The sequence below is a fragment of the Vigna unguiculata genome, chromosome 10 (genome assembly GCF_004118075.2).
Source record: "Vigna unguiculata cultivar IT97K-499-35 chromosome 10, ASM411807v1, whole genome shotgun sequence".
NCBI lineage: Eukaryota > Viridiplantae > Streptophyta > Magnoliopsida > Fabales > Fabaceae > Vigna > Vigna unguiculata.
In genome coordinates this window covers 22585419-22599939 of record NC_040288.1, presented here as the reverse complement: position 1 = coordinate 22599939, position 14521 = coordinate 22585419, and the positions used below count along the sequence as shown (strand labels likewise).

At 33.6% G+C, this 14521-nt stretch overlaps 2 long non-coding RNA genes across 2 annotated transcripts; one reads left to right on the top strand and one right to left on the bottom strand.

Annotated features, from left to right (window-relative positions):
• Positions 1 to 201: 201 nt before the first annotated feature.
• LOC114166351 lies at positions 202 to 13303 on the bottom strand. Its single transcript, XR_003599900.1, has 3 exons — positions 12689 to 13303; positions 11607 to 11670; positions 202 to 500 (listed from the first exon to the last, which is right to left on the bottom strand). It is a non-coding gene; the product is annotated as an uncharacterized LOC114166351 (long non-coding RNA).
• LOC114166350 lies at positions 1233 to 6540 on the top strand. Its single transcript, XR_003599899.1, has 3 exons — positions 1233 to 1307; positions 6293 to 6344; positions 6425 to 6540. It is a non-coding gene; the product is annotated as an uncharacterized LOC114166350 (long non-coding RNA).
• Positions 13304 to 14521: the final 1218 nt, after the last annotated feature.

Genomic DNA, 14521 nt, shown 5'->3' with positions numbered 1-14521 from the left:
ACAATAATGAATATAATAAAGGAGAATAATGAATTCTCCTTTCCTATCTAAAGTAAACATTTGTTGAAAAAACCATATGTATATATAATTTTTGTGTGAAGAAAGCAAAGGTGAGAGACAGAAACCTGTAGAACTATTATTATTGGTGTTATTATTAGTAAATATTAAGACCAAAATGGTTAACTATTTGTACCAGTAGATAGAAACTTAAACATTATTACAAATATGGAATGAATTTGGAATATATAATAAAATAGAAGGATAAAATATAATGATTAAACTATAATACATAATATATAAGGATAAGAAATTCTTACATTAACTCTATTTCCAAAAACTGAATTAGTTGGTGAATTTGCAAAGAGCCTTCGTCCTTTTCCTTCTTCACGTATTGTTGTATAATAAAGATGAAAAGGCATTGATGATTAAATTAGAGTCCCAAGAGAGAGAAATTCCAAATAAAGTTCGAGCTTTCTCTGCATTTGACATCAATGCTTCTTCTGCTACGCTCAAACACAAAGCCAGTGTTCAAGGAAAGAAAGTTTGCATGTGTGAACTTTGTTTTCCAACATCAGACACAAACAAAGATATATGGAAGGTTATGAATGTAACTATGATTCGAATGTTTTCTCTGTACAAATGACATAATACACAAAAATAAATATTTTTTTTTTAAATTTTAAAGTTAAAAAATAATATCTTAATTGTGTATTTTAAAATTATAATTACAAATTTACCAGCGTTTAAAGTTTGTTATTAAAAAAAATTAATTGGATGAAAAATTTCAATGAAAATGACTTCAAGAAGAGATGGAAACCCCCCTTATACATCACATTTTATTAATTGTCGTATCATCTATTCTTACTGCATTTATTTATATAGTAAAGTATATATATATATATATATATATATATATATATATATATATATATATAATTGCAAATTTTAAATATTAGCAATAATTGAATGATATATAATTAAGACACTACAAAAATAATGATTTTTAGGTGGGGTTTATTACTTGGGGTTATTATAACCTCCAATAAAATATACACATTGTGAAGGTTTTAAAAGCCCCATTTAACTATCTGGGGTTTTTTTAAGAAACCCAAGGAATGCCTCTTTATTTTTTTTCTCCTTTTTCATAATTTTTAATTACTTGACCCGTTACCCTTTCCTCTTTTCTTTCTCTTTGTTTTACCCTAGTAGTAAGAAAATAAACCCTTCTCGTGCATGCCTCCACTATGTCTCCACTAAGCCTCATCGTGCCTCCACCGTAGCTTCACCATTTTTGCTTGAAGTTTAAGGTAATGAAGATCGTTATCTTGCTTTCAATTTCATCTCCTTGCTTTTTATTGTTCTTTCTCGTTCGATTTCATCTCCTATTTTCTATTTCGTCTCATTTCAATTTCGATTTTGTTCCCTGCATCATTGTTTTTGATTTCGTTTTCTTGTATTGCTGCTTTCGATTTCGTTTTCCTCTTTCAATTTCATCTCTCTTACTCATGCCCTATCTCACTGATTATTTTTCCACCATCAAGTAGTAGCTTTGACACTACCATAGCTAGAGATGTCAATGTGAGCCAGAACCCGTGAGCCAACCCAGCTCACCACGGGTTCGAGCCGGGTCGGGTTGGGAAAAATTTTTTTTTTTTTTGCGATAATGGGTCAAAACGGGTTGAGCTCACTTAACCCGTGGGCTATGTGGGTTCGAGCCGGGTTATGGTGAGCTGACCCACCAACCCACCTTTATTTAAAAACTGTAATTTAATAAAATTAATATTTCATTCAGAATCAGAAAAATGCAACGCAATCCCTAACTTCTTTCTCATTTTCATATTTGACCCACGCAGACGCAGTTCCCTTCCCTCTCACTGGTGTCCGTCGCGGTGGTGCCACAGGTGGTGGTCGTCGATCGTTCTTTGGCGGCGGTGGTCGACGTTGGTGTCGGCCGTTCCGTGGTGGTTAAGCCGCAATCCCCAACCTAGTTCTCTTCTCATTTTAATTTTTGACCCATACAGACTCAATTCCCTTCCCTCTCACTGGTGTCCGTCGCGGTGGTGCATAGAGGTGGTGGTCGTCGGTCGTTCTTTGGCGGCGGTGGTCGACGTTGGCGCCGGCCGTTCGGTGGTGGTCGAGTCGAGAAAAAACGCAATCCCTAACCTAATCCTCTTCTTATTTTCAATTTCGACCCACTCGCAGTTCCCTTCCCTCTAACTCCTGTCCGTCACGGTGGTGCATGAAGGTGGTGGTCATCGGTCGTTCTTTGGCGGTGGTGGTCGACGTTGGTGCCGGTCGTTCGGTGGTGGTCAAGCCGACGCTTCTTCTGCTCCCGCTGCTCCTCTGCTTAGCCACTCTCACTCGGTACTACGACGTCATTTTCATGTTTCTTTCTTTCTCTGTTTACATCTCAAATGAAACTTTTCATCTGTGCATTTGTTTTCTTGACTTAGGTGAAGTTGCGATTGAACACCCATCAATGTGGAGTTCGTCCTTGCTCTGTATAAAGATATAACTATTCTGTTAAGGTATGCTCTATAAACTCTCTCTTGTATGTGCGCACATGCTTTGGGCAGATTTGTTTATGTGTTGATTATTCTTTTTAGTAAGTTTTTCACTTTTATTTTTTACACAAATTAATGTGCAGCATGGAATCTGAAACTATTCATCGGAGTGTTAATGTGAATCTTAACGTTGATGGTTATATAAATAATGAAAAACCTAATGAGCAAGAGCCACCTTCTGTTAATAATGAAGATAATGAGGTTCAAAAAGAAAGTAAGAAGGCTAAGACATCTACCTCTGAAGTTTGGAAATATTTTACTAAAGTTGGAGTGAAAGATGGTAAAGAGAAGGCCAAATGTAATGCATGTAGGCAAGAATATGTAATTGGTGGCACTAAAATAGGTACTTCAACACTATTGCGTCATTTGAAAAAGTGCAATGTTACCCCAAAATATAAAGATGTAGGGGGGATGATAATTGATCATATGGGAAAGTTAAGGGGTAGGGAACTTGATCACAAGCATGTTAGAGAGATTATGACAATGGCAATTGTAAAACATGGTTTGCCATTTAAGTTTGTTGAGTACAAATGGATTAGAGAATTGCTTTCATATTTGAATCCTGATGTGAAGCATGTAAGTAGGAATACAGCTATTTCTGATCTATGGAAATTCCATCTTGAGATGAAAGCGAAATTGAAACATGAAATGCATCATTGTCATAATCAAATTTGTTTGACTTCAGATTGTTGGACTGCTTGTACTCAAAAGGGATACATTTGTTTGACAGCCCATTTTGTTGATGACAACTGGAAATTGAATAGTAAAATTCTTGCTTTCTGTAAAATGGAACCTCCGCATACGGGTCATGATTTAGCAAATAAAGTGTTTGAATGTTTGACTGATTGGGGAATTGATAGGAAAATTTTTTCTATAACTTTAGACAATGCTACTGCCAATGATCGTATGCAACAAATTTTGGATGAACAATTAAGCTTACAAAATAGCTTATTGTGTGAGGGTGAATTTTTTCATGTGAGGTGTTGTGCTCATATCTTAAATCTGATAGTTCAAGAGGGTTTAAAAGTGGCTGAAGTTGCTTTGCACAAAATTAGAGAAAGCATTAAATATGTGAAAGAGTCAGAGGCAAGAAAAATAGCATTTACTGAATGTGTTGTTCAAGTGAGGGGTATTGATACTAAAGTGGGCTTAAGGTTAGATGTACCTACTAGATGGAATTCTACTTTTCTGATGCTTGAAAGTGGTCTTAAGTATCGTCGAGCTTTTGGAAGTTTCACTATACGTGATAGAAACTTTAAACATTGTCCAACAAATGATGAGTGGAAAAGAGCTGAAAGGATGTGTGAATTTTTAAGGCCATTTTATAAGATAACCAATTTGATTTCAGGGACATCTTATCCAACCTCTAATGAATATTTTATGCAAGTATGGAAAATTGAGTGGTTGTTAAGGGATACTCTAACAAGTGATGATCCTTTAATGAAAGACATGGCAAAAAGGATGATGGATAAATTTGACAAGTATTGGAGTGAATATAGTATCATTCTTTCAATTGCCATGATTCTTGACCCACGGATGAAACTTGAAGCACTCCGATTCTATTATTCAAAGCTTGATCCTTCCACTTGTGATGAAAAGCTTAATCATATAAAAGGAAAGATGTACAAACTTTTTGAAGAATATGTGAGTGTGAGGTCAAATTCATCCAATGCATCAAGTTCTCAAGTCACATGTTCAACAGAAGAACATTTGAATATGGAAGAAGACCAAGAGATTGATCCATATAATGTAAGTTAGTCATTATTCCTAACTAATTTTGTTATTTATTATTGTCTTATCTTTATTTTAAACAACTTTTATGTTTGCATTATATTGTTATAGGAATATATCAATTACGTAAGCCAAAATGTGAATGTAACTGGCAAGTCTGAGTTGGATCTATATCTAACTGAAACACCACTTGAGCCAAAGTATTTTCCAAAGTTAGATGTTCTGAGCTATTGGAAGGATCAACAAGAACGCTATCCAAATCTATGTAGACTAGCATGTGAGGTGTTAAGTATTCCAATAACAACTGTTGCTAGTGAATCTGCATTTAGTTTAGCAAATATCGATCTAATCTTCTTCCTGACAATGTTCAAGCTCTAATTTTAACTCAAAATTGGTTACATGGATTTGAAAATATTGGTAATTTAATTTATATTACTTTTCAATCCTTTTACATCATACTTCTTATTCTAATAGCTTATATCATTTGTTAATATTCTGTTTTTAATTTTCAAGATGATGATAATGAAGATTGTCAAAAAGAGGAGGAAATTGTTCTAGACTTTTCAATCCATGACTCCAATGGAGTAATTTGAGGTTAGCATATCTTTCTGGTTTGTACAAATATTGAATTTGAGGAGTAATTTGATTTGAGGTTAACATGACTCCGTGATTGTTTCTGTACGAATACTGAATTCTGCATATGTCCAGGGGCCATTGTTGAAGCATTCTGCATTAGTTTCTGCCTTACCACATGTTGGATATACTGAATTAGTCCATCTCATGCATACCAATTAATCATTTGCCTATTGGGAAGTATTAATTGCACATCAATCTCAATGGCAGATTTAACATCAATCTCCAAAATTCAAACATTTCAAATCATGCCAACGACAGTTGATTCAATTTGCAGCACGAAAATCTACTGGTTGCTTCTGTTTATTTTTCATAAATTGTGTTAGTAATTGGTTAAATCTTTGTCGCATAACTTTCCCTGTTAGAATATTTCATAAGGAAGAAAAATCCAAACCAATTAAACGACCCTATCATGTATCTACGTGAGTGGCTTTTGGAAAAATTAAACAAAGCGTCACTACTGTACAGTTTCATGCACGTGATTAAAAAGTATATATAGTTATTGGATATAATTTTATTTTTTTTATGAAAACCTTAATAAATAGTTGACAATGCTGACTTTTGATCATGGTGGAGCTCTAGAATATTCAACACAGTATAGCATCACCTTTTTCTACTACTGAATTCAATTGCTGAATTATTTTTCTGTTGTCATAGTTTATAGTATTATTCTGCTATTGTAATTTAAACAGAATATTGAGCATTATGTTGTTGTTGTTTAAGTATATGCAAAATTGTATGCTTTTGAGTTGGAGTATACGTGTATTTTTTCATGTGATCTGATTCAAGGTGATCTGAATCAACCCTTTCATTATCTATGCAGGTCATTGTAGCATTGGATTCACTCTGTTATGGTGTTGCATATGCAGGCTAAGAAATATTTGGAGGCTAAATGAATAGCAACTTTTGAACATGTTTAGTTAGTTAGTTTAAAGTGCTTGTTTGTATGTATATGGCAGTCCAAGCTCTAAATACTATGGTTCTCTGGAGAAAATGACATCTTTGCTTTTATCAAATTTGATTGTAAATATTGTTATGATTACTAGAAATATTTCAATACTTGAAAAAAAAAAATTCAATTTTGTAGGTGGGTTGGTGAGCCAACCCACTTAACCCACCAACCCGTGGTGGGTTGAGCCGGGTTACAAAAAATCTGGCTCACCTAAAAGTGAGCCGGGTTGGGCTCACTAATATTTTGACCCGGCCCGTGGTGAGCCAACCCGTGTGAGCCGGGTTGGCTCACTTTGACATGTCTAACCATAGCTACCACAATCGGAGTATGTTACTGGTTTATAGTCCCTACCTTGTTCCTTAAGGTTTAAATGTTAAATTGTGTTGTGGTACTGATGTTTGCTTATTAATAGTATAAAGGAAGGATTTTATCTTGGTCCTCCACCAAAAGACAAACTTCCCAAGGTACATTGTCCTCCTTGCTTTATGTATCTCCATTAGAGTATTGTTAAAATTTAGTAACTTTTGTAATTTTACTTTGACAGAACTCTCTACAAGGATCTGTGTTGGTGGGATCAATATCATATGGTAAACTATCATTTGCTGGTCTACAGGATGGTAAACGTCCAGAAAAGCATCCTGTGTCACATCAAGTTTCTTATATCATTCCCCCAAATAAGGTTATCATCTACCTATGCACTTACCCACCTTAAGGTCTTCCTTTGTGCTCTGTAATTGTACATATCAATACGTTCTGATTTGGACAAGCACCAAGCTTGCTGATGTATCAACTGGTATAGTTCTGTTCTATTTATTGTTGACACTGCGCATGGGTAATAAGATTCAGTGATTCACTTGTAACTGGTTACTTTTAGAATACAAATGCACTTGACAATTTTACACTTTGTTGCCTTATGTTTCAACTTCACAGACAAGGACTGGGAAGATATCAAGTTTGGGGTGGACAATCAAGTACACTTCTATGTTGTCTCATTTGTCAATTATGCTAGAGTGGTGCACGAGTTAAAAGAGTATCTCAGAAGTAATATTTTAGATGTCTAATTTCCTTTTTATGCTTTTGTATCTAGGTGTGTGGCTTTGTGCATCTGTGTGGAAATTTCTTCTTTCTCGGTGTTTATTGCTTCTCTAATGTGACAACCATGTATTATTAGATATTAGTGTAGTCATAACCATTGTCAGAAACCCCCTTTCACTACTGTCACCCACCTGAACTGTGGTTACCCTTATCCCACCTTAGTTGTAGCTCTTTTGGGAGTTGTCTTAATTGTTGCATAGGGTAGTGTTTAGTCCCTTTTCTACTACATATATGACTTAAAGTTTATAAAGCTTTCGTAGTTGATAGAGACTTGGGTATTATGGGATTTCTAAGTATCATATTGGATCGTATGTGTTGCTTGGTAGAGTATGTAAATGTTTTTGTACCCGATGTGTTTGAGTACTTAGTATCATTAGTATACTGACACAGGATGCTAACTAATGAGAAAGTTGAGTGAAATATTATAGGGTGTCTATGTGCCTTAAAAGCTGGTTTGAGTTAGGTCCTAATGAGTCATAAGGTGTTTTTATTTGTTGTTGTGGACAAAGAGTACTATATGTAGAAAGTGAATGTATTGTATGTGAGTTTTGTTTCAGCATTAAATTATATTTCAAAACAACTGTTAGAGAGGCAATTTCTAATTTTAATACGAAACAACTAATGTAGGACAAGTTATTCTGTAATACTACCACATGATCTAATAGATAATAATACTACGTTATTTCTCCTAGGTTCTATCCATAACTGCCAACATGACCATTATTATTAGACTTATTCAATATTTAATAATACATGAGTTCTCATGACAGTGATTATGTATGGGCCCCACCATTCTCATTATCAACTAAATTATTGTAAACCTTTTTCTATAGGTCATAATGTTGATATACACGTGATTATAAAAATTGAAAGTGCAGATTCCATACCAAATCTTCATTCCATACTTTCTGCTTCAGATGGGGTTAGTTTCATAATGTTCAGATCATGTATTTGTAGATATTTCATACCTTCAATAACTTTCAGTTAAAAGGGATTGGAATTTTGATTATGTTGGTGATCAATATTGTTTTGGTCTACATGTTTTTATTTATTTATTTATTTTGGTCTAGTTAGTATTCAACATACGAGAATTGGAATTGATTACATGGAGGAATGGATAAATATAATGTATAGAAGTTTTATGCTTCATGTGAACATAGTACCCAAAAAAGAAATTGGAAAATGGAACATTTCAAGTTAATTATCTCACTATTTTTACACACACACACACATATACACACACACACACACATATACACACACACACACACACACACACACACACATATATATATATATATATATATATATATATATATATATATATATATATATATATAGTTTCTTCCTGGTTTGTTGAAGTTGAGGATTTTCAATTCTTATCTGTATTTTATACCCTTGAAGAGAAGGTAAATACTACATATTATTTTATGTAAAGCTTTTGTTTGTGGTTGGGTGGTGGTGATTGATTGCTGATTTTTGCATGGTAAATACAGGTATATTTGATAGCTGATAACAGAATATTGGTGATTAAATATGGAAGGATTGTAGCTTTTGAGCCAGAAGCATAAGTTTTCTTTGGTCCAAGACCAGGTGAACCAGTCGAGGCTGAAATTATTGGTCTCTCAGTGAGCACATCAGGTTCAACTGTTTACATCAATGTCAAGAAAAAAGGACTCTTTGCATATCACTCACATGGATATTAAATGTTTTTTGAACTATCAAGATTGTAAATAATTTTAGTTTTTTTAATCTTTAAGCAATTAAGGTCCTGAAGTTGTGTTGTGAGGGTATAGGATCTCTCTAAATGTAAATAAATAACATAAAGAATAGCAAGAGAGAATAAGAAAAAACCAATCCTAAGAATCAACCTATTTAAATAGTTAATTGTTTACAATAACATTCAGGAACAAAAAATGGGGTGATACTAAACTTTGTTTCCATACCTTTCCAACATTTATATTATTCTTCTCTCCTTTAAGGAAAAAGAGCACTATGATTGTTAATTCAATACTTGTCTCGTCCCACTTGAATGAAATAAATAAGGTAATAGAACTGTTATAATTGTGATCTTGATTAGGTTGATTCATTTGCCACACAACAAAGATATTTGAAATTACAACACCTTTCAAAATACAAGAATAAGCACCTTTCAAAATAAATACAAGAATAAGCACCTTTCTAAACCTCTGGTAGTACCAGGGGTTTTCTAAACCCCCAGTAAATTGCGCAAGTTCCAGGGGTTGCTAGAAACCCCCCAGTAATTTGTTAGCTACGTTGGTTGTTCCAGAGAAATTTCAAACCCCTAGTAAAGCCATTAGTGGGGGTTAAAACCCCCAGAAACGCCAAAAATAACCCCACCTAAAAATCATTATTTTTGTAGTGAGATTACCAGAAATATTTTTTAGAAGATGACAAAATGAAGTAATACTCGATAGAGATTTTAAAAGATTAAAAAGATCTATCTCATATTAAAAATCATGCATATTTGAATGCTAGAATTTTTGATAAATTTGACTGATTTTGTATTTCATGAAACAATTTCCCTGATGTGGGACTTTTTTCTATTTACATTAAAATGATAAATGAAATAAGAAAATAGTCCTTTTTCCAAGTGACCCCAACCATTTATTCATTGTGCATGTTGCTTTCTCTCACTTTTCATTTAAGCACATATAAACAACTAGAAAACCATTATCTTCTTACACAGAAATGAAAGTTCAAAATACTCATTTTTTCTTACATGAAAAATTAATTAATCAGTTCATTCCCACTGATTAAATAAATTAAGTTATATGTTCGCTGATGAAACGAGTCAAAACATCATTTTTTTTCTCATTCATAGAAAATGCCAATATTGAGAATAAAAAGATGGGTTCCACTACTACTACCAATTTCTAAGAAAAGTACTATATATATTACACAGTTTGTTTTTGCATAGCTTCACTGAATTAATAAAGCTTAAAATAGGAAAAAAGAGTGGAAACTATCTAAATTCAAGAAAGTGTTCAAAGACATCATATAATCTAGATGAACTGTTTTACCAAACACGTCATAGCAGTCATAGCAATAATTATAATAATAGGATATAATAAAAATGATTATTATATTGAAATGATGCTTTTAAAATCACAATAGTTAATTATGGTGTTAAACCTTCTTCAGTATATGGTTTCTGCCTTCTAAGTAGAAGTAGTAAAAGACAAGGCATTGAATGTATGCATAAAAATCTCATAGTTCATGAAATGGATATTGCAAACATAGAGTAGCTGAAGCCTTTCATGTCAAGATCTTTAATGTCTTGTTGAAGAACTTTGTTTCTGCCTTTGATATATGTGAAAAAACCCTCAATCTGATGTTATTGTGTAATGAGAATGAAAGTCCCACTTGAAGAAAGTAAAAGTCTACATCAACAAGGGATAATTTACTTTTACCAATATATTCTGTAAGGTTTGACTTCCATTTCTGCTATCAGGGGGCAAAGAAAGTAGTTGCAGAAGGTGGCAAAATTCCTAAAGTGGCTACTCGCACTTTAGGAATAGTTTACTTTTCGGTTAATGTTATGTATAATATTAGATAGGACAAAAAGGGTTTTTGATTTGTGAGATGTTGTGAGAACTTTTGATGACAGTTTGGGTGTGATTTTCTTTGCATGATTAATGGAAAAGAAAAAAAAAGTGATTATAAGAGAGAAGAAAAAAAGGATTAAGGTGGTGTTATTTAGTAGCGGGAGGAGGCTTAGGGAACAGTGAGCATGTGCATGTGTAATTGGGAGGCAAGGGGTGTCAGTTTGCTTTCTAGACCATGTGACCCATCAGACTTTGCATTATTTGGTTCCCTTTAACAACTTGTGTGTGATACTTGTAAGAGGGGAGTGTAGGACCACCCTCCCCTCCCTTTTTCTTTTCTTTCTTTGTTTATGGGGTTGTTATCTTTACTGTATTCTCTAACTTTTTGGCTTGCCTCATATAAATTATATACCCCAATATATTTTGGAGTTGGTGTGGATGTTTTGAGGGCCCTTCAATACATTTCCCATGTGCTTCTCTACTGTTTCATCCCTAACATACTTTCCAAAACGTTAACCAGATAAGATAAGTATCTTACTATCTCCCCCATGTGCTCATTCACCTTCTATGTTAAACAAATTCTCATACTTTCAAGTATGAGTATTGTTCGATCCAAAGTCTAACGAGATATTATTGGATATAGTAGAGTAAACATTCAAATATGAATCTAAATCTCACTTATTTTCTTTAAAGTTTTGAATAGAAATCGATGTTAATTCTGATGTGAATTAGGCTTAGATCACAAATGTGATTTCTCTTTAATGAACCACTCTTCTTTCCTCTTTTCCTTGTTTTCATTTTCTCCTATCTGATAGTACTTTCAGAGATAGTGAAACTCACTGCTACCACCACTACTGTAGCAGCATTTAACATGGTACACATGCATGCAAGGACTTGGAAAATGCATGAGAGTGTTATTATTAGTGGGATTGGTCCTAACATGAAGGCTAGTATAACATCCTAGACAAAAGAGCATCCAATAAAGAATAAATGGGCAATTAATGTGAGGTAGTTGACAATACCAAAATCTGTAAAACAAGGACAATCCACTAAAGTACTCACCAAGTATCCCTCTATTGCAAGGTGTAAGCAACTTCGTGAACCATGCCAACGAACATTGTACCAACTATTTAATTTTAAGAAGTTAATAATAAGCGTAAATAAATGGTTGACTATTATGTCTCTATCTTCTTATAACAGATACATTAAGAACACAATGAGAAATATAATATTCATGCATTTCTTTCATCAATCCAAATGCAGATAGGTTTTTCCTCATTGTTTTCTAGGCTATGCTAGGATGATATATATGTAGATTCTGCAGAAAGTTATAGGCCCATGTCCTTCATATTCTCTGTTTTTTTCAAAAGTGTTATTCTACATTAGTGATCTTCATTGTTCTTTCTTCCCTTTTTCTAACTCCTAGGTGAAGTTATTGTACAAAAAATCAAGCACTTTCAGCTTTGTATAGAGTTTCAGGCTAGGGTAATATGAGTTCATACTAGATAATAGGCAAATGTTGTTGAAATGTTGTTGTGCATCAATAAATAATTTTGAAAATAACTATAGGTAAATCTAATTTCTTGCATTAATTTGTAATTAATATTTCTTGCAAATTTAAGAGATTATAAATATTTTTTATACAATATATATTACAGACAGGAGGAATAGGAAAAAAAGTGTGATAGGATAATTGATCTATGCATTAGTTACTCGCGAACAAACTCACAAATTCGATGGTGTTCTTGAATCTCTTAAACAAGCTAGAATATCCCTACAACACAAAATATTTTATTTGAAAGCTACTGTGCAAAACCTTAATAATCAATTACGATTGGAGATGAAAAAAGAGTTGAACAAAGAAGTGACAAAGCAGAAAAAACTTTTTCAGTATTCTCCATGTTCGTGAATGCTGTGATGAAAACAAACTCATGCGTATAGCAAAGAAATCACAAAATTTGCTCACAGTTTAGCAATTGAGTAAAGAATCATAAAAAAACATATATGAAAGGTTGAGTAGCAAAAAAGAAGTTGAAGATGATGATAGTTAGAAAATAAAAATGAACAGACCTCATCTGTGATGCAAAACAAAGACTGAAACTAAAAATTAAAGAAAGTACCGAAAGAGCAAAAATTGAACGCACTCTGATTGAACGCACGAAAATTGAACGCACTCCGATTGAACGCCCGAAAAGAGGAGCACGAAAATTGAACGCACGATTCTTGGCAATGGCAAATCTGAACTCAATCCGATTGCAATGGCTATGGCACGGTTACTTGGCAAAATCGCACGTAGTGACAAAATCAAAAAGAGAAATGAAATTAGAGCAAAATCGAAAGCAAAAATTGAACGTAATAGCAAATGAAATGAAAACAAAACCAAGGGAGATGAAGTATGAAAATGAAATTGAGAGATCGAAAGAGAAAAATCGAAAGACGAAATAGGGAGATGAAGTATGAAAACGAAATTGGAAGCAAGGGAGAGCAATCTTCGTTATCTCAAGCGGTGGTGGAGGAAGTTTCCATGAGACAGTGAGGAAGAACGGTGGAGAACGATGTGCAGCGGTGGAAGACGATGGAGAGTGGAGAACGATCTTCTCCTTTGAGAAACGACCACGCTACAAAGGAAAGCAGCACTGCACCTCTGAGACGGTGAAGAAGTGAGGAAGAACGATGGAAGATGTGCGACGACGGTAGAGGACGGTGGAGACACGACCACGACAAAGGAAAGCAACACCGCACTGAGACAACACTGCACTGATACACTAATGTTTCTAAAACATTAAAAATTAAAAAATTAATTAAAATTTAAATTTTACAGGGGTTCTTTAAAAAACCTTGGTACTCTGGGGTTTTTAAAACCTCCGGTATATTATATTTTACTGAAGGTTATTATAACCCTAACTAATTAACTCCTTCTAAAATTAAATATTTTTGTAGTGTAAGCAACCTATTTAGAAAGTTTCACTAATTAATTCCCTTAAATAGAATAAGTATTACCCTCTACAGGTTACAACGAGTATGATGGAAACCAACTCCATAGACTTAAAGCTCTTCCATGTTGAAATGCAGAATAGTCATGCTTCAAATGAGACTGACCAACTTTAATGTCATGCTTTCAACATAAATCTACTTTGTTGCACATGTGCTTGATTAATTAATTAATTTTCCACTTCATCGGATAATCCAAAAAAAAATCATATACTAGGTGGCCAAATTACATAACCCAAAAATTATTTAGCTTGGCACAAAATAATGATGTTTACAATTTTACAATGTTATAAGAGAAGGAACATAAAAGCAAATAAACTACACTCCACAAAAGTATATTCCTTTGAGCTCCTTCTTCTTCTTCTTCCATTGTCCTAGCCATAGTCCTAGTTAAAGGCCCAATGTGAGTCCTTTCAAATGGTCCTCAATCATATCCTCCCTCTTGAAAAGGATTTATGTTAGTACAAATGACTTTGATGCTTAGAGATTTGATGAAGATATAGCATAGTGACTTGATGAGGTTATGAACAATTGGTAGAGATTAATGAAGGCTTGATAAATTTATGAAGACTTGATAAAATGATGAAGACTTGAAGAAATGGTGTGTTGTTCAGGCTTAAAGTGTGCTTAATCTAGCTAACACGTGAAGAACTTGAAGCTTGAAGATTGAAGCTTTACTTGAAAATTATTTGACCCAAAATAGGTGTCTTGTGTTTGGTTGTAGTCTTTTAATTTGTTAAAAAGGTTTTTAAAAAGTTAATTGGCTTGTTGTTATAGTTCTAATATTAACATATTAAATCAACTAACTTATAATTTAATCAACTGATTTCACTAAAGTCAAGTGAAATGAACAAATTGAACAAACGAATCATCATGTTGAATATGTTAATTGATAGACTATAAAGCCTGTTGTTTTCATAGAGGTTTGTGACAAAATCATTCTGAGCGTGAAATTAGTGTGAAATCTCAGAAAATCACGTCCTCTC